The 21,462-nt window shown below is 43.8% G+C and overlaps 2 protein-coding genes and 1 pseudogene across 2 annotated transcripts in view; 1 reads left to right on the top strand and 2 right to left on the bottom strand.

Annotated features, from left to right (window-relative positions):
* The window catches only part of LOC147033509 (E3 ubiquitin-protein ligase TRIM7-like), a 1,095,521-nt gene that overhangs the window by 289,105 nt on the left and 784,954 nt on the right, over positions 1-21,462 (top strand). The gene's annotated exons all lie outside the window — the stretch shown is intronic.
* Positions 1-21,462, bottom strand: part of LOC147033524 (E3 ubiquitin/ISG15 ligase TRIM25-like) — a 272,640-nt gene that overhangs the window by 98,595 nt on the left and 152,583 nt on the right. The gene's annotated exons all lie outside the window — the stretch shown is intronic.
* On the bottom strand, positions 16,357-18,014 carry LOC147033528 (uncharacterized; annotated as a pseudogene).

The raw sequence follows: 21,462 nt of genomic DNA, 5'->3' as shown, positions 1-21,462 counted from the left end.
CCCTATCCTACGTGGGTGGCCGATTGGCACAATTGTGGTGAGGTCGAAAGGCCCACCCGTGACTGGCTCCGGGCGATAGTTCCCGGAGGGTCACGACTGAATTGTCCGTCCGGTGGGCGACGTGCCGCGATTCGAGTCACGTGGCCATTCGCACGCCGGCGCGCGCGAATTCGCAACAATACAAATATTTATTTGACACATATTAAATTGTTTTGAATCTATAACAGTTTTAGAATTGATTTTGGGTGCGAATACCCGGAAAAACGACCTCCTTTGCTGCCAGGATTTTTCTATGAATTTCTGTACCATTCTGACTGTCAGACGATGCAAGTCGTTTTGTATTCGTGCCCAAAAAATTAATTCTAACACATTAATTTTATAAATTCAACCACATTCAAAATGTTTTAAAAATGAATAAATTCCCGCGGAAATCAAATTTAGCGCAAATTTTCAAACTTCATGGACATCCTGTATATGCAATTAAAATAAATGGAATCCTGAATCAGAGTGCTCCAATTGTGATTATATCAAGCGGTTCGCACTGTATTGAATTTACCACTAAAATTTCCGTGAATTATCAGTTTTCTGTTCACCAGTTTATTCGAAATTTCGATCCGACATTAATTATGTTATTTTCTACACAGAAACCGATACATCGGAAACCACCGGTTGACAGACACCTGGCCCCAGAGCCAGAATTCACAACTGCGCCAGATTCACCACCAAGGCCGTCGACTTCAGCAGACCACACGTACTGTGCCGATCCGAGTCCCAGTAAAATGAAACGGAAGCTGGGTACGGCAACCGAGACCATTGAGAACCTGAGGAAAAAACTGAAGGTTACACAGCATAAAACGCGAGGATTGAAGAAAAAGGTAGAGAAATTAAGCTCTGTCGTTGAAGAACTAAAAAAACAAAGGGATGGTTTCGGAAAATTGTGTTGAGATACTGAATTCGACATTTTCTGAGGTACCACTGGCGGTTATGAGTCGAATATTAAAGAATCAGGCGAGCGGAAAGAAATCCAGGCAAGAATACGATACTGTGATCAAGTCATTCGCCCTCACGCTAAATTTCTATTCTGCGAAGGCCTACGACTATGTACATGAGGTATTCAATCTCGCTCTACCTTGCCCTTCAACGATCCGAACCTGGAACAGTGCCATGGACGGATCACCGGGATTCAACCAGGTAGTATTTGACGCATTGGAGGCAAGATTTAAAGAGGATAGGAGTACACTATGTGCCCTAATGTTGGAGGAAATGTCACTGATGGAATCAGTAGAGATGTCTGGTGACAAGGTGCGAGGATATGTGGACATTGGAGTAGGTAATCTGGACGATACAGCACCACTTGCTAAAAACGCTTTAGTAATCATGTTGGTTGCGGTGAATGATCATTGGAAAGTTCCAGTCGCCCACTTCTTCATCAATGGTTTGACTGGTGAAGAACAGGCCAATCTTGTGTCTCAGTGTTTACTAAAGCTACACGAAATTGGAGTTAATGTCATCTCGCTTACCTGTGACGGGCCTTCAGCGCATTTGACAATGTTGAAAGAGTTGGGCGCAAGTATCAACCCGGATAATATGAATTCATCGTTCCCTCACAAGCTCGTTTGGGCATTCCTCGACGCGTGTCATATGTTAAAGCTTGCAAGGAATTGCCTCGGCACACGAAAGACGATGAGAGACAGTTCTCAGAGGGTCATCTCCTGGAAATATATGGAAAACTTGCATGAACTGCAGAAACAGGAAGGACTACGGTTGGCAAACAAACTTAGTCGGAAACATATCGAATGGAAGACAAACATAATGAAAGTTAATACGGCTGCTCAAACGCTGAGTTCAAGTGTCGCAGATGCAATTGAGTTCTGCCGCGAAGAGTTGAAACTACCTGAATTTCAAGGAAGTGAGGGAACTTGCATCTTCATCCGCACACTGGATCAACTGTTCGATCTGTTGAACTCCAGGAACCCTTTGGCACGCAACTACAAGGCACCGATGCATCCTGCTCGCGAGGCAGCTTTTTTTGCCATTCCTGGAAAAGACAAGCAATTATCTCACGACCTTGACTAATACTTCTGGTCAACTCATGACAAAGACAAGATTTAAAACAGCATTTATTGGGATGCTGACTTGTATCGTAAGCATTAAAAACCTCTGACATATGTCCAGCCCCAAAATTCATCTTTAAAGTATTTGCTTACATATAAGCTCATCCAGGACCACATCGAGTTGTTCTTTGGAGCCGTCCGTCGAGCATGTGGTGGCAATAACAATCCAACAACCAGACAGTTTATCGCAGCATAGAAGCGTCTTCTGATGCGGCATGAATATCAAAGCCAACAAGGGGGAACTGTTCAGCCCAGGACGCAACACGCATCGTCACAGCTGCATCATTCAAAAATATCACTAAGAGGGCTGTCCCAGATAAGACGCAGGATATGCTCACAGCCAGACGCTTCGATTTGCAGCTCCGCCAGCCACTGACGAGTCACCACGATTATGCCGATATTCCACCATTTAACAAGCTTTCTGTGTTCCTGGAGTCAGTTGTAACCTATATTGCAGGATATGTGGTTCGGATGGTTAAGCGGACACTCAAATGTCAAGATTGCTTGCTGGCTCTCACGCAGAATGATGATGTCAATTTACCTACCTATAGGCTGATTGCTGTTACAACAAGGGGTGGCCTTTCCGTTTGATCATCAAGCGTTGTTCAAGTATGTGAAGGCACTGAGAAATGTGTTAAGAGAATGCTGGCGGTGACAAATGGCAAGATTCCTCGTGATAGTTACCTGAAATCTGCAATCTCTGCATCAGTGTTGGCAGAAGTAGGATCGAGTGTATTTGACTCGCTTCGTGATCACATGTTTGAGACGGAGGCAGACTGTAATCATGTATGTTCTCTAATACAGCACATCTGTGAGTGCTATACAAAGATTCGTCTCCACCATGTTGTTCGAACCATGAACACTGGATTGAAAGATAAACCCATCAGGAAAAAATTCAGCAAACTGATCATATTTGCACATCAATAGTTCACTAACCATTTGCATTGAAGTGTTTCTCCTCGGTTTCGACATTTCTTATGTTTCAACCTACTGCGATTATAATAGTTGATCGTCATCTTCTATAGGTCAATGCATATTAAACCAGTCTCATTAGTGTGTAGATTATAGATCATGTTTATTGAGGTTGTCCAATGTCTGTTCAATGTTTTCATGATTGATCAATATATTATAGGCCATACAGGGTAGCTTTAAGCTCCTCACATAGGGGGTAGCTTTAAGCTACCCACTATGGCCTATAATATATTGATCAATCATGAAAACATTAATGAGACTGGTCCTGGTTCAATATGCTTCGACCTCCTACAGAAAGCTCCCCTCGATACTATACACATATTAATAGGAGGCCATAGGTTAGTCTGTAGATTATAGATCATATTTATTAAGGTTGTCCGATGTCTGTTCAATGTTTTGATGATTGGTCAATATATTATTAATTATCGGCCATAAGGCCTCTTGTTATAGGGGGAAGCTGAAAGCCACCGCCTTATGGCCGATAATAATACAAATATTATAGGCCAGAGGGGGTTAGCTGTACACATTACACTGATTATCATCAGATCACATGACATATGATATGATAATCATTCATGAGAATTGTGACACCTCGTACTCACTCACCTTATTAATTCGTGCTGCAGAGCTAATATTAGCTTGGTAGTGATAATGGGCGGCGGAGACTGTTGTTAGTGAAATGAAAATCCTGTTCTTATTATTAATCTGGACAAAAATGTTGTTTCCAGCGAGAAATTCGGCAAAAATTAATATATTCAATCTGTGAATTCGGATTGGCAACGAAACATGGCGACTTCAGTCGACAGAGGCCGTTGCTGGTCCAGGTTATTATAAGAAGTCCGTGGTCCCAGGTTTACACACCCACAAAATGGAGGGGATCGGTTCAGCCGTTTTTGCGGGACCTGGGAACAGACAGACAGACGGTGAATGAGAGAAAGATGAATTTCTTCTTTCCGTCTTTGAGCCTGAATTTGACGACTGACACGACTGTTCCGCCATGGCGTACGAGACGTGTACGAAACGTGGGACGCGGGGACTATTTTTTCCACAACGGTTGATATCAACACGCGGAGGCGGGACCAAGGCAGTGGAGTTGATGACGTGGGCGGAACGAGAGGTCAAGAGGGGCGGGTCCAGCGGCGGAACGGAGACGCGCAGCTGTGAGGTGATTATGGGCGCGTGGTGGGAGCACGGTGTCACAGCCCTCAGGTCTTGCCCAGCTGGAGCTGAACACCCGCAGTGGACCTGGTGGAGCATCCCGTGGAGGACGTGGATCATGAGGGAACTCGTTACGGTCAGACCGGTCGGACACCCATATCTGCTCGTCCTCACGTTTCCCCTTTCCTCTTCTGAGGGCCGAAACGAGTGAACGTTTTCACGTTGTTTCATCGTTTTGTTGTTCGATCTGGGTTTGCCTCGTCCATGTTGTGTTAAGGAAGGTTTGATGAATGATTTTGATTATTTAATTAAACAACTCGCGTCCCTCAAGTATGGCCGAACCCAAGATGGCCGAACCCAAGATGGCCGAACCCAAGTTTGGCCGGACCCAAGTTTGGCCGAACCCAAGTTTGGCCGAACCCAAGTTTGGCCGAACCCAAGTTTGGCCGAACCCAAGTTTGGCCGAACCCAAGTTTGGCCGAACCCAAGTTTGGCCGAACCCAAGTTTGGCCGAACCCAAGTTTGGCCGAACCCAAGTTTGGCCGAACCCAAGTTTGGCCGAACCCAAGTTTGGCCGAACCCAAGTTTGGCCGAACCCAAGTTTGGCCGAACCCAAGTTTGGCCGAACCCAAGTTTGGCCGAACCCAAGTTTGGCCGAACCCAAGTTTGGCCGAACCCAAGTTTGGCCGAACCCAAGTTTGGCCGAACCCAAGTTTGGCCGAACCCAAGTTTGGCCGAACCCAAGTTTGGCCGAACCCAAGTTTGGCCGAACCCAAGTTTGGCCGAACCCAAGTTTGGCCGAACCCAAGTTTGGCCGAACCCAAGTTTGGCCGAACCCAAGTTTGGCCGAACCCAAGTTTGGCCGAACCCAAGTTTGGCCGAACCCAAGTTTGGCCGAACCCAAGATGGCCGCCACCCGTGGGAGTGTTCACGTGAAGATACCAAAGGTTGAGGTTTGAAGGTTTGTTTCCACTCTCTGTACGAGGTGTATTATCGTAAGGGTTCCGAGAGTGAAGGATTTAATGAAGGATTCGATGGTGGTCAACGGGTTTCTTTATTCAAAACCACCGAACACGAGACTCGTTCTCCTTACAACCCTCTTCAGGTTACCTCGTTCACAGAAACCCCTCTTCTCTCCTGCCCCCCCCCCTCCCCGAACCTCCAATATATATATATATATATATATATATATATATATATATATATATATATATATATATATATATATATACACAGCACCCCCATATCCCCCCTTTTTATTTAACCAAATTAATTCCCCAGCTCGGTGGATATCGATGTTTCGTCTATATCATTAACTCGGAGATAAAATGTTACAACATTAATTAACCATGAAAGTTGAAACGTCTCGTTCAGTAATCTTCACGACTAGCTGAAACCCCTTCACAGACGGATTCCGTTCATTCAACCACCCTCACCAGCTCGCACACACTCGAGGGACATGGACTGGACAGGGTGTGCTTGCCCCCGCCTACTCATCCCCCGCCCCTGCCCCATTCAATCTACTTACCCCCGCCCCAAAATGTAATTAACCCAGCCCCCCCTCTTCTCTCCCCACCCCCGTCTTTTGATTTCCCCACCCCCTCGCACTCAACTCCGCCTCATTCAACCCAGCCCCGCCCCATTTCCCCCTGTCTCCTGCTTTCAATTTGCTTACTCCTGCCTAAAAATTTGCTTCCCTTGCCCCCCCGCCTCTTCATCCCCGCCCCCGCCTCTTCATCCCCGCCCCCGCCTCTTCACTCGTCACCCCATCTCAATGAAAAGTGTTTATTCTGCTTCAGAGTTGAAGTTTGACAATTGCCACCATGTGCAATGCACTCTTACAGGTACCATGTTTCTTTCAGTCCAGGTCACAGTACCGAGAAAAACGTGACGCGACCGCGTGGAGGAGCACAAAATTGGTCCTTCAGTATTAATATATGGATGTTTTTTCGATAAGGCGTTTGAGTGAGCACCGTCACACCACCTGCAGAACTCCGAACTGGATGCTCCGAGGCCCCGCCTCCAAACTGGATGCTCCGAGGCCCCGCCTCCAAACTGGATGCTCCGAGGCCCCGCCTCCAAACTGGATGCTCCGAGGCCCCGCCTCCAAAATCAGGGTTGAGGAATAAAATGGGGGATGAGGGGTTTGGCAGGACACGTGGGGTGGACATGATGGACGCAGAAAACCATCAGGAAGGGATTTTTTTTTTTATAATTTTTTTTTTAATATCTAGTTTGTGGAGAGCTGGGCGGAACGAGCCAACTGGGGTAACGGGGGTCCATGTTGGGTCCATGCTCGGGTAACAGCCTTGTACGAGGAGTGCTCCGAGAGGGCGTGGTTTAACATGAGTATGCAGGTACAGTAATTACATGTCTTCATCTTCAGAGCAAACTTCCAAATCCACTGCATCGACTTCTGAAGCGTTTTGGAATCTGAAGAATAAAGCATATTTTTTTTTTTTTATGTTGGTAAAAGAGAAGAGCGAATGCATGATCATTGTCCACACTCGTTCAAAACTTGTAATTTTTCTTGGTTTTAAAGTGTGTTTGAGATTTTATATTTACATCTGAGTGTGTGTGCTTCATCATTGATAGCTTGTGTTAGGAATATTAACTATTTAACGAACATGACACATTTTGTACATTCCATATTTAAACCACCTGTTCTCCACGTGACAGGTTATATTTTAATATTTTTTTGCATTTCTGTTCTCCCTGCTTTGCTCGGTACAAGTTTCAAAGTCTCGCCCATCTGACAGTTTACGGTACTTTGTCCTTGAGATGGTTCCTCACGCACACTCTTAAAAGGGAAATTCTGTCAATGTGAACACACTGTTTCATAATAACATGCATTTGATATATTTCAGAAAACAAAACTTAAATTATATATTTTCTGATGAGCTATGGTGTTTCCATGTTGTAATAAGTGTAAATTTAACCTCACTCCTTACCTCATGAATCTTTACACCTCATTTCAAACACTTGCCCTGACGTTTGTTCTATCCAGAGAGACACGATGTGCAGTTTGAAGAAAAATACTAAATGTCATCGTGTGCTAAGTTTTTAAACTACGTACTCCACTTCCAATTCTGTGAATTTACTCGCCCAGGTCAGAGTTCAGTGGATCATAAAGAATGTGTCACACAATCATGGCACTCACTGTTTCCTTTGCATTGTGAGTCACGAACCATTTCCATCAATACGTGAGACACACAAACTGATTTCTGAAGGTCTGCTCATTGGATATCCGATCACACACAGCAAGCAACTGCTGCTCTGTGTTGACGTGCTCTGGAAGGACATCATCCGTGTCATCTCGACAGTCTTGTTCGGTGAGTGACAAGCTTCCACAGCAGTTTCATCTGCTCACTCTTGTTCTCCAATATTTTATCCAGTTTCATCAACAAACTCACTTGAAAAATCTGTTGTGATGATGAATCAAACGCCATTTTCCAATTTTTTTTTTTTTTTTTTTTTTTTTTTTTTCCAATATATCACAAGATGTGGAAATAATTTGGCTGTGTCATCAGGCCAATGGGATAAATATAATCAGGCCATCATCAGGCCAATGGGATTGTGATCAACGAGCACTCCCGACAATGCAATTAGCCAAATATGATAATTATTATATTTTAGTTTTACAACTTCATAAACACATTAACACGACAAACTTGTCAACTTACAATATATTTAAAATACATGTTTCCTTTAACTTTCTCCAACAAAGATTTGTTTTTCAAAGATTCTTCATTATCAAGATTTATAACTTCATTATGATGATGATGATTTTTTTATATTTTCTTTGCCGTTGTCACCCTTGTTGGGGCTTCCAATTCTTGACGTCATGGATGCTTTACTTTTTTTTTTTTCTTTTTTTTTTTCCGACATTGACGTTAAATTTGTGTATGAAAGATGTTTCAACTTCAAGGATATAAACATCCCATTTTATTCCTGTTTCGCCTGTCCAGTTTACATTGTAAGATGAACATTTCACTTATCAAGTGAAGTTTTCTTTGAAGCAGCTGTCTCTTGGAATGGCCTCTTGTGAGGTTGACGTCAGAGTCTTCACATCTTCTCATGGCCTCTCGGTATCTGTGAAGTAAAAAAAATATAAAAGTATTGTGATATTTCAGTGAGCTTTGCGTGATCCAAATATATTATTGTGGAAGAAGCAATTATAATATTAAAATATGTTGATGGGTTTTTGATGTGCTTGGTGAGGAGTGAAGTAGATAAGTAACTTTGGGGAAAGACTTGTAGCCCTTCCAGGTTCTGTCCTCATCAGTTTCATCTACATTAAATAAACTAGAAACCAGAAATGGAATAGGGCCTATGAAAATACCCCTTAACAGCACTCCATGTAATACCACAACAGAATGGTCTTATAGATGCTATTTGAATGAGTCTCTTGATGTGAGATTGGCGATTCGGGGCATTTGTACTTTGCATTTGCTGCTTCATCATCAAACCATGACATCCTCAAAGCGAGCAGGTCTCATCTTCCTCCTCTCACTGGCTTCCTCATCAGACTTGAGATTTGAAGTGTTCTCTTCCTGTCACCTGCAATCAAAGTGTCCATACAATGTTAGTCGCCAAATATAAAATTTTCCACATGCCATTTTATCTTGACTGTCTCGTGTCTGACTTTCACAGTTTAGGAAATGAAGTTTCACATTTTACTCCACTCTATGTTGAAGGTGTTCTCTTGATCAACGGCACCTCGGGCCAAAAATGATATCCATGTCCATCATATCACCCAATGTTGAAGAATCTCTTGCATTCTTGGATCCAGATCTTCACCAAAGTCGAATCGATTCGTCTGAGTCACACCCAACCTGTCCACCAAGTTTAATCGAAGTCCGTGCACAACTTTTTGACATATCCTGCTCACAGACAAATGGGTGAAAAATAACCTCTGTCCACCTCCGTTGGGTGCAGGTAACTAAAATGGCACTCTGTGGAGTGCATACCTCCACCAGGTTGAACAATTTACGTTTTGTGTCCCACCGATGGGGCGGCAACCCCGACCACTGGTGTACACCGTTTGGTCCTCCTAAAGTTTAGGAAGTTACTCCCAAGTGACTTGGGAGTCAGAAGCCTTGAAGGAGGAAAGCTTCTGTGAAGCAGATTTTTGGTTTGTCATTGGCAACCTGTGTGGAAAGATCTATCGGGTTTAAGCGAAGGTCCTGTATGCTTGAGGTACACACTTTTGAGGAAGGAGGTGGCGGGGGGGGGGAGGATAGTGTGAACATGACAGGAGAGGGCTGGATGAGGAGGAAAGGCTTTGTGGTGATGGGATGACACACAGTGGGGAGTAGAGAAGTTGAACATTTAAGGAGGTGATGAGATGGAAGAGGAGGCAGGGGAAGAGGAAGCTTTTGTGGGGGGAGGGGTTGGGGGGTGGTAGTTTTTGAGAAAGTTGAGAGGGAAGCTTGCTATGAGAGCAGGTGTAGGAGGGGATGGGAAGGGAAGTATTAGACTTGGTACTGGTGTTTTGATTAAGGGAGCAGGTAGGGGGAGGTACAACCTTTGAGGTGTTGGCAAGAGGGGTAGGTGAGAGAAAAGAAAAAAAGCATGTTTGAAATATTGAGTGTTCTGATTGAGAGAATGAGATGTATGTTTGGTTGGAATGAAACCCACGATGTTGGAACACCACACACTTTGGGACATTGGAAGAGCTGAAACTGAAGAATCACACATAGCGGTTGGATGAGGGGTTAGGAGGTAGATGTAACGAGGTTGGATGAGGGGTTGGGAGGAGGGAGATGTAAGGAAGTGGGGTGAATTGGCACTGAAGTTTGAAAAGGGCCATTGATGAAACATGAACATGCATTGCAAATTGGGATTTTTATAATTTATTTGTCAGATACGATTAAAGACGTAACATGAGGGATGCAATTAAGAAAATTGAGAAAAACATTGTAACAGTGGAGCGTTTTTGACATGGGATGAAGGAAAGGTATATATTTTTTTTGGTTCGCGGATGCCAGCAGTGACCACTATTTTCATTGTCTGTGTGTCTGTGACTCTCCAGAGCATAGCTCGGTGACGTTTGATGCGATCTTGATGAAACTTGGACACAAGCTCTATCATGGTCGAGTTGTTTTTTTTGTATGAGGATTATCCCACGCCCCTTGTTGGCACAGCCATGTCCACTTGAACTTATTTATTTATTTATTGTTATTTTTCCTCGCAATTTCATTTCCCAGAAGCTGTGCGTAATGTCCATAAGTACAACATATAAAAAAAAATCCGATTTGATTTGGTCAATTTTGACAGAAGAGGTTTTTTACAGTCGGGCTTCCTCAAAAGCTGCCACGAAATTGTGTTAGTGGCATTGTTCCACAATGCCTATCGTGGCATTGTTCAATAATGCCCGCGAACCGTCGTCGCCTTCCGGCTTGTCTTGTATTAAAAATCCTGTGAAGGTATTTGTTTATATTTTGACAAAATGCTGTACCATCAAACTGAAAATAATCTTCCCAGCATTGCTCAGATGAAATGATGAAAAAAAAAAAACTATCATCCTCATATCTTTTTATTTTTTTTTATTTTTTATTTTTTTTTTTTAAACAATTTGAACAGCATCACCCCCAAAATGTGTTTTGACAATTTTTCAAAAATTTTCCATGATTATTATTTCCATCTGTGATCCACTATCCATGGTAATTATATCGATCTGTGATCCACCATCCATGGTAATTGTATCAAGGCTCAGTAACCTCTTGTTTGTTTTTTTTTGTTTGTTTTTTTTTTGCGTTAAAATTCATTTTCTCGGCGACCGTAGGTCCAATCAACATGATATTTTCACTCTCGTATGCATCTTTTTAGGAGCATACTTGATTGATACTTGTGACATCAGTCACGTGGTATGGGCTCCATCTTTGAAAAACCTTTGACCTCCATCTCTGAAACTGTGCAATGGAAAAAATTGAAACTTGGCACATGGCAAGAACTCCCCGTGGGGACATGTGTGGGTTTTTTTTTTGGAGACATCTCTGAACTATCCTGGTGAAAATTGGACAGAATGCTGCATCAAAGATTTGAAATTTCTTGAGCGTCAGATTCAACAACACATTGTAGAAAAAAAAAAAATTGTCATAGGTCATGTGGTGAGGCAGCCATATTATTTTGAAGGCTTTTTATTTTATTTATTTTTGATCTCCAGAACGGCTGGACAGATTGAGGTGAAACTTCACAGAAATTCCCCAAGACATCCTTTTACAAGTTTGTTAATTTCTAATTCACAGGTCAAATGATTTGGTGGCTGTATTGAATTTACCCAAGAACCTTAAAACATCTTCTCCAGAACAGCTGGTCAGATCAAGGGGAAACTTCACAAACAAATTCTCCAAGGCAAGGGGATTCAAGTTTTTAATTTCTAATTGAGAGGTCAAATGGTTTGGCAGCCATTTTGGATTGAAGAAAAATATTCAATGTTTTCTCTGGAACCGCTAACCTATAGAAGCGAAACTTTGCAACTCTCTCCCGCCATGGCTGCATTTATGGTAAAAAATTGACGTCACATGGTTTGGTGGCTATCTTGACTAGAAAAAAAGGCACCTTATTTGATTAACACAACTTCACAAGTGTGATCCCTACCCCATTTGAGGTACAATGTAAAATTTTTTTCATGTCATAGGTCACGTGGTTCATCGGCCATATTGGATTGAAAATAATAAATTAAAAAAATATTTTTCACAAACGGCTGAATAGATTGAGGTGAAACTTCACACACCCAGACGTGCTTGAATAAGTTTGGTAATTTCTAATTGATGGGTCGCATGGTTTGGTGGCCAGATTGAAGTTACCTGAAAACCTTCAAACATCTCCAGAACAGCTGGTCAGATCAAGGGGAAGCTTCACGTGTCCATCAAACCTTAAATATGTGACTTGAGACCCTCAACATGGTGTGGAGTTAACTTGCGTGCAGTTACATGTTCAGAATAATTAATATCTGGTGAGGGGATAAATGGAAACATGCTGTTCATTGCAGTAAATGGTGGAATCTTTGAAGTCCTGGATAAGTCCTTCTCGTGTTGACTCGACTTGGAGCTACGTAGGCTTGCCCAGCAGAGAATATTTTATGAAGCAAGACAACAGCTTCTTTTAATGTTATTACTTGAATTTTATGCATTGTGCAGGCATAGCTGAGTTTCAAAGGAAATTGATGCTTTGCTCCACCATTGTTTGTTACTCTGTCTTCCTGAGGACTGATCAGAGGGCAATTACTTGGTATTGATGGTGGTATGCATTTTTTTTTTCACAACTTGTACCCAACTCTTGGATTGTCAAATACAACATAAACTACTGAAGGAGAGGAAACACCAGTTGTTTGTGATATATGAGACACAGTACTGAAGACACCATTTACCAACCCATCTGATCCATCTATGTTCTTTATCAACATGACACATGTATCGACAGCGAGTGATTTTTCTTGCTCTGATTCGTGTTGAACACGTTGATGTACTGGTTTGCTCTTTTTTACCAGTTCTCCAGATTTGGCATCTCTGCAGAAATATTCTGCATCAAAAGAAACAGAATTGGAGCAGGATGAATGAAGTTTATTGACATTAGACTTGTCAACTTGATTGTTTGTGGCAAAAATGTGGATGCCTCACACTCTCTCCACCAGTTTCATTTTCACTGAACACTTGTTCATCCTCAGCTTGTAAGCTTTCAGATCTCCTTCGTGTTCTCAAGCGATTCAGAATTTCTGCAAATGATCCATGTTTCTGTTTCGCAATAAGGAAATTATCAGCCCAAGGGTTAAGAACATTTTTCTGTGTGTTGAGCTTTACCTTTCACAGATGAAAGCTGATAGAAATCACCAACAGCAATGATTGAAACTTTTCCAAAAGGAGAAAAATCCTGCCATTGTTTGATCTGTCTCAGTTTCCCATGAATATATTCCAAGAGCTTGTGATCCACCAAAGAAATCTCACTGTTCAAAATCTGCAAATTGCTCTTCATTTATCTTGGAGTCTCCCTCCCCCCATCCCCCCTTCCTCCTCGCCAAGAGGCCAGGATGGTAATTTAGCATCAACACCAATACCCAATGAGCTGTGTATTGTGGATGCATTGATGTTAAATGCTGTAATACAGACACATCAGGATGAGGCAACGTCTGTGTAAGAATTCTGGTTGCCTCGTAATATGTCGTTTTGATCGTGACTCTTGCCTGTACCAGCACCGGCAGTAACAAACGCATGAAATGGTTCAGGGGCATTCCCATTACTTTTACTCAGACACCACTATCGTACCTTGAAGAATACTTCTCACTGTTTTTCATTGAATGACCTCAGTGGAGTTTGAGCTTCATCATACAATGCAACAAGTTGACAAGTTTCAATGTTGTGGTCTCTCCTTTCACATTGACGTCCGTCAGGGATATCAATATCAGTGGATCTTTGTTCTCGTCTTTCTGCACATTTAAACAGCTCAACCTTTCTAATTCAGTTTCTGGACGTATCTGAGCCCACACATCCTCAAGTGGACCAGCCTTTTCAAGCAACTCTTAGCAATTCTTCTGCTCCATCAATTGACAGCTGCCTTTTCAAATGGTGCTTTGTTCCTCTCAACTTTGCTTTTTGACATTGTACAGGATGGTTGCTACATTTCACAGCTCCATCTTCGTAGAAGTTTTGGTAAGTTTCAAAGTCATCAGGTTTCAGTTGACCATTACACTGGTGAGTTAGAAAAAGCTGCAGAATACTCTGGTAAAGTACTTGTCAGGTTCTTTCGTCGGTGAAAATATTGCACGTTTGATCACCGCTGGATCTGTCCGGGATCTCTTCTGAATGTAACCCAATCAATTTTGTCATTCAAACGCTGAACTTGAACGTTTTCCACTTTTAAAATTGCACATCTGATTTGAACAGAACTCAATTCTAAACAGCAAGTGGCGAGACACATCTTCAACTCTCTTGCATTTGGTCTGTCCTTTTATCTTTCGACGAGGCTCGTTATCCATATATCAACAACATTAAAGTCACCACCTTTGCTTTTGTTCTGCAGAACCTGAAGCGGTGAACTCATTTTGACAATATTATCTCCGGTGGGAATAAACTGCACTTTTCTGGGTGATTATTTCAGTATTGGCATGCATGCTCTGCAGACAGCTTCTTGTGCACCAACTTCTCTGTTGTGAAGATGGACACCTAACTTTTAGTGGCTTCTTTTGTCTCTTCATTTCCATTCAGTGCTTCTTTTTGAGCATTATTCAGCAATAACTCCATTTCTCTTTCTGCCTTTGTTATGTCGGACATGATGTTGAATAGACAGGAATATGTATCCAGGACGTACTGGATATCCATATTTGCATTCCAGCAGTAAAGGAGATCAGCATTGTGCTGGTTCATCCAAACATCTTGGGTGCTTCATTGTTCAACAACACTTGCTTTATTTGTCAGTTTTCCATATGCAAGTCCAAATGACTCTTGTGTAATGTTAATCTTTGTGAAAAGTTCATCCACTGTTTCAGTTTTGTTCAGCATTTCAAATGTTCTCCAGAAGTTTGTTTAGCATCCTCTTTCATTGCCTGTTTCTGTACTTCAGCAACACTGACTGTTCTTCAGTGTTATTTTTACTCGCCTTTTCTCCGGGACGAGAAAAATGTGTTGATGGCCTTGGGAAATTAATGCAACACTTTGTACCTTTCTTCCGACTGCTCTCACTGTGTTTCGTATTATATTTCTGAACACGTCACAACTTCATGGAATTCATCAGCTGAAGATGGTACTTCACAGGTGACGTATTTATCAACAAAAAATACCACATCTTCACCTGAGGCTTCATCCAGTCTGGGAGCATCTTCAACCCAAAACAAGCAATGTGTGTGAGAACCATGCTGTTGGAATTCCACTCTGTAGAAATAATCTTTGATCGTCCCAATTGTTGTGGCTGGTGATGTGATGACCTCTTTTTAAGAAACAATGAAATCTATGATCAAACATTGTTGTGATTGTTACTGGGTTTCTTCTTGGCAATGCACATTTTTCAGAGCAATCAAGACATTCGGCACAACGTGAGTCTCCCTCTCTTTTCAAAATATTTTCAATAATCTCTGTCAATCTCATGTCACCTGCAGAACCATGTTTCAGTTGCCAGTTGTCTCAATATTGCATGCAAATCTTTCTGAGCAGTTTCCCAATAGGCTGGAGTTCCTCTTGTCTGTTTTCATAAATTGTTGCCATCACATTTGAGAATTTTCCTTGGTTCTTATTCTTGTCCATCAGATTTTCAGAGGGAACTTTTCCATCAAATGCCTTGTCACGAGTTTTCCTTTAAGCAATTGATGCACTGCTCAACACCTGCTACACTCCAGAGCGATATTGAGCATAATAGTTCAAGAACCTCAATTCCTGACCATTCTCTGGCTCGTAAGGTTTGATGATTGATTTGACTTCTATTGACCTTTTATAAAAAAAAAAAAAATATTTAGCCCCATGTCCCTCCCAAAAATTCAAGCATTTTTTGCCAGAGGCCCAAATCCAAGATGGCTGGCAGCACCATCTTGAACAATTAAGTTTTGAACCAGAGCACCAAGAATCATGCACAAAGACACTTTCGGGAAAGTCGACCACGAGGATTCCGAATCTGACATTAGTTTGACGTTGCAACATCATTTTGACCCAGAAATCCAAGACTGCCACCATCCGTTTTCGGAAGAGCGAAAACCTAAGCTTTAAGCCTCCCTCCGGGAACTTTTGTACTTAAAGCAACTACCTCCATAAGGATCTCTTACAGTAAAGTAAACTGATGAATATATATATATATATATATATATATATATATATATATATATATATATATATATATATATATATAATTGATGAATACAGGACAAGTCAACTCATTTCACTTCAAAATATGCTTTTTTTTAATAGCTGTAACTTGAACCATTTGCAAATGAAACGACATAAAACCTGTCTACAAAATCATTTCACCCTGAAAATGGTACTTTTTTGGCCATTTTCTGTCGACAAATGATACCACAACACAAAAACACATTTTAGAAAAAACATATTTAGAAGTCACCAATTATGCTTTTGTCATACTTTACATTATGACATTGTAGCTGATGAATCAATATGGACTTGTGATATGATCACTCCAAATCAGAGCATTCTGCTTCACTCGATGATGAATCTTCCCTCTGTACATCTTCCTCCTCATCCCCCTCCTTGCTATCATCGTCCTCACACTCTTTTGCTGGTCCTGGTGAAGGGAGATGTGGCGGACAGGGCGACAGCAACCACCCACCAGCTGCCACCATTATTGAGTGGTGAAAGTTGGTGCTTCTTGCAGGGGTGGCGCACAAGATATGCCAAGTAGGTTGCATGAAGGCAGTGTTGGCGTAGGCTATCTGCATCTGGAGGGAGACTGATGAATGATTTGCTCTTCAGTGTCTTCCACTTTGTTGCATGGGCCTCAGCCATGGTGCCACACTTTTTGTCGCCATGGATGACATGTCGTGTGAACTGGAAGAGCTCCTCAAGGTCAACGCTATATCTGCACCGTGAGAACTGCCGTCGGGCCACGGGGCTCTTCGCCACCCGGTCATACACAGACTTCTTACCCTTGCCGGAGAAGCCAGAGTTTGCATCACAGCTTGTCATACAGTGCAGCTGCACAATTCAGTCCGCCATCTCGTCAGTCACCAGGCCACGGCATTAGACAGTCTCCTGCTTCCTCTTGATACAGCATTCCGGGCAGGTGCCACAAAATGATAGCTGCTGTGACCGGCAGCGGGATCAATGACAACAGGGCCAGTGCAGCCTGACTCGTGCAGAGCTGCGTAAGCGGAAAAGAGGACAGTGTCAGCCTCAGACTCGTTAAGGCTGTAGTTCTCCATTGGTTGTTGGGGTTGACAACTTTGTGCTGTGGGAGCCAACAGAGGAGACAATCTCTGCATCAACACTCTCTGCAAGGTTTGTCAGGTCGTCTCGTATCAATTTTTGCAGCTGCCCCTTGTTGCCACCACACAGCAGCGTTTTGAACACTTGGGCAGAAGGGAAGAGGTCGCCCAATTTCATGCAGTCCTGGGGGATATGTGCCTTACCCTGTACCCGCAGGTCTCGCTCATTATCTTTTGCTGAGTATGGTGTGTCGTACGGGTCGTTCACACAGATGATACGTTCAGCATCACCATGGTGGGCAAGGACGATTGATGACACCTTGTGGACGTAGTCCGACCACTTGCATGGGGTGCCATATTGCATCTGTTGATCTTCTGCTGATGGAGTTGCCATCTTCCAGATCATGCCCATGTCGATGAGAGCGGTGTAAGGTTCCTGCAGATCTACAGATTGCAGCGACTGGATGAGCTTGCTCTTCTGTCTTCCTGTATGTGCTGTTGGAGTAAAATGGGGCCATACACTCCTCGACAACAAGATGTTCCATCAACTCGGTCAGGTCCACAAGTTGACAGACCTCAACCAGGTCGATCACTGCCTTGAGAGCGCTCCGCCCAATTTCAGCTGCTCTCACATTGAGTTTCTCCCCGGGCTTCTCCGTGTCTGGCATCTTGGCAAACGGCAAGCGTTTGTTCGGAGGGATGGGTGCATGGAGGGAGGTATTCTTACTGAAGACCTGCTCTTGCAAGAAGCTGGCCAACTTTTCCAACCTCCGCAGCACGGGCTGAGTTGAAGTCCACAACAAGCTCATCAGAGGCAGGCTTGGCTGGCTGACTAGGGTGTGGAGGATGGGTTGGACGGAAAGGAGTCCAACTCGTGCATGCGACCAGGTCCAGCACGCACGGCTCATCTCGCATCCGTTTTGGACCACATTCCATGTGCTTCCTCTTGGCTTTTTTTTTCCAGTTGGCCAGGGCATTGAGCTGCCCAGATCCATGCCACATTGTTCACATTTGTGGAGTGCACCAGCAGCTGCTTCTCATTCTGGAGGATGGAGAGCCAGCCAGACTTCATTTTGCTGCCCTTGTTCATGGTGCATTCGATCCACATGTCCTAGGCCATGTTGAAGTTGGGGTTGCCTGTGATGGACTGAGTGAAGTTGGTACGAATAAAGGTGACCTGATCAGCAGGGAGAGCTGTCGGCATCGTGCAGAAATCAGATAGCCACCTCCTGTACCGATTGTCTTACGCTTCCATCCATGGCGTGCAAAGAGGTAATTGAGTCGGCCTAGTCACATGGACTGCGTGCACATTCTGCATGAATGCGTCCGTCATGGACAGGAAGTCCCTCCAGTAGTCTGCCGTGTCACTGGCCTCCATATGGGTGAATAAGTTGGTGATGAGGCTGTCGAGGTCAGCATCCTCCTCCAGTGCCGCATGGGCAGCAGCGTGGGATTCTTGGGAGAGACTTTTACCTCTCAGAATCTCGAGGTTCACCTTCGTGTCATCAGCCAGGTTGGGCGTGTGCCTCTTGTGCACCAGCTGACTCGTGAGTGCGTCATACATGATCCTCAATCAACGCATCTCCCTCTTGTAATGCTTGTCTTTCAGCGCGTGATCGACGGAGCCCTCTGCAATGACTCCTCCCACCACAAGTGAATCTCCAAGCTCACTCCCCCTTTAAAGGGCTTATAGATAACGCTCATCACGCACTGTATAGAAGGGACCGAGAAAGGGCACAATGCCACGGTATTTGTTTGGGTTCTCAGCCTTGAGCAGGGTGATGAGGACTTGCATGGATGATCTCCCACGAAGAAGTTGAAGGGCATTCGCTTCGTGGCGATGATGGTAGACCGCTTTTCCATGTCATTCACAACTGACTTGTTGGGCAGTTGATTGTTAGGCGAATGAAAATAAGCCTTGCTCTTCCCCTGCTCCACATTCTTGCCAACATGAAATGCGTTGTTGGAAGCAATAGTCTGCTTTGCTGCATCAGGGTGGTCACCATTCACGTCCGCACGAGCAAGGGCATGAATAATGCTCCGCTTGCGCTGATGCTCTGTACTTGACGAGAACGTAGTGGGCTTAGGTCGGATGGGAGACGACCCGCGTTTGCTGGTCCGATACGGCGTTACAACCTGCATCTCAGACGCCTTCTCAGTAAGTGGATGTGACAGTCTTGGTGTCTTTGATGCGCACTTGCTCATCATGGATGTTTGCTTCATACTCTTGCACAAGACGTTCTACATGCTGCAGAAACATCCAGTTACAGCGGTGTGCAGTACCCCCTCCTGTCAAGGTGTTGTTGGTAAAGTCGTCATTGTCAATGATACTGATGCTTGCTTCTCCCTCTGTGATCTTGTCAGGACAGATAGAGGCCATGCAGGAGAAGCTCATTCTGGAAGCTGATCCCCATGCCCAGCTTGTAGTAAGAGTTAACAAGCTCCTCGCTGCGAGTCTTCCCGTGAAGGGTGACTGTGGCATTGATGGCGGTCGTGCTGGGTCACTTTGTCATGTGCTGTGTGGTGAGGGAGGCGAGAGAGAATGTGCGAGAAGACAGATCTATCCCCTTCTTCCCTTGCAAAGCAGATCGCAGCTGGACCAGGAGAGGCGAGAGCTTTTCCTCCTCCAAGCTCCTCGACTCTTGGCAGCCACAGGTTGAGTTTGATTGAATTGACATCATCTGTGAACTGCTCGGCGATGTTGCTCACTGCTGACACCAATGGCGGAGAGCACTGCTTTGACATGTGAACCACCCCCAGACGTGTCATCGACAAGGACGCTCTGGTTCCTCTGAGGGTGGGAGTGGAAGCCGATCTTGCCCTCAAACTCCCGGGTCAGGATATCTTTAAAGAATGATTTGAAACTGGATGTTGGGAAGCCATAGCGAGATATGATGGAGCTGCAGTCTTTGAGGAGACTCTGCAGTGACCTTCGCTCATCTTCCTCAAAGATAACTGTTCTGATGTGTTCAAAGAAGATAGTTTGAGCCTCACGAAGATTGACATTGTGCATGCGTGGGAGTTTGTCATCTTCACTCATTTTCTCGTAACGATGCACATATTTCAACCAGCATTTGTTGTGATGTCTGATCTCAATTCCGTCGGGTTCATCAGCTGCATAATCGATCACAGTTGATTGTCTCGCATTTTCTGATCTTTGAGGGCCACCGTGTGGCTCTTGAAAGCTGCCCCTGCATGATCATACGATATCAGGAACAGCTTTGATTCAGGGTGCTTGGCTGACTGGTTTGCAGCACCACACTTTTTTTTTTCATGTATCAGCTCTTATAGACTCGATCGCAGCCGCTTGGCAGGTGGAGCGGCAGATGAGGGGAAAGCCTCAGACATTGAAGACGGAGATTGGCATTCCTCGACCTCTCGTTTTTTTATGTTTTGTCTTGGCATTCCATATGGTCAACTTACATAATTTATGGACACATTCTATGCCGGCACCATTATCCCAATCGACCGTTGATTCGACGTCTCCGAACTTGTCAAGACCACTCCACAACGGCCTTTTTCTTGATTTTTTCCCAACTCAATGGAGACAATGGCATTGTTGGCTTCATTGCAAAGCCTGCCACACTGGAGGACACATGGAATGGTGGACCTTGTCTTGACAGCTATCGTCTCAATACTGTGCTTCTCAGTGGCGTCTTGTACACTCATGCATTCCCTGAAAAGACATGAATCGGTCCATGAATAATGTGTGTGATATGAAATTACACACAAAAAAAAAATTCACGAAGCAGGACCTCAATTCCATGACAATTATACAGGGTGGGCCAAAAGTAGCCATACATGGGGGAAATAAACACTTTTATGAAAACCCGTTTTTATTCATAAAAATTCAATATTTTATTCAAATACTCTGCATGGTTGCCATGATTTTCAAAACGGATTCAAATACGTCTCCCCCACTCTTGATGAACACGCACGAGCACATCTGGTGTTATGATTGTAAAGGCATTCTGAATACGTTCCTGGAGATGATTTATGTCTCGCATCTTTTCCTGATACACCATGGCCTCCAAGTTCCCTCAAAGATACAAATCAAGGGGGTGAGATCTGGGGATCTGGGAGGCCACTCCACAGGACCATGCCAACCAATTAAGGAAACTGGAAACTGCTGATCCAACCACTGACGCATGGAAATGCCATAATGAGGTGGTGCCCCATCATGCTGGAAGTGAACTGGAAAGTCGCCGTCCTCGTTTAGCAGGGATGGCATGATAGTTTCTTGCAACATGTGAAGATTCATTTCGGCATAAAGATTTCTGCTGATGTAAAATGGTCCAATAATTTGGTCACCCCATATCCCAGCCCACACAATCAGTTTTCCGGCACCTTGCATCT

This window comes from Eptatretus burgeri, chromosome 2 (genome assembly GCF_056783735.1).
Source record: "Eptatretus burgeri isolate ZD-2024b chromosome 2, Ebu_testis_v1, whole genome shotgun sequence".
NCBI classification, from domain to species: domain Eukaryota; kingdom Metazoa; phylum Chordata; class Myxini; order Myxiniformes; family Myxinidae; genus Eptatretus; species Eptatretus burgeri.
The sequence above is the reverse complement of the archived record's forward strand: the minus strand, read 5'-3'. Positions and strand labels throughout refer to the sequence as shown.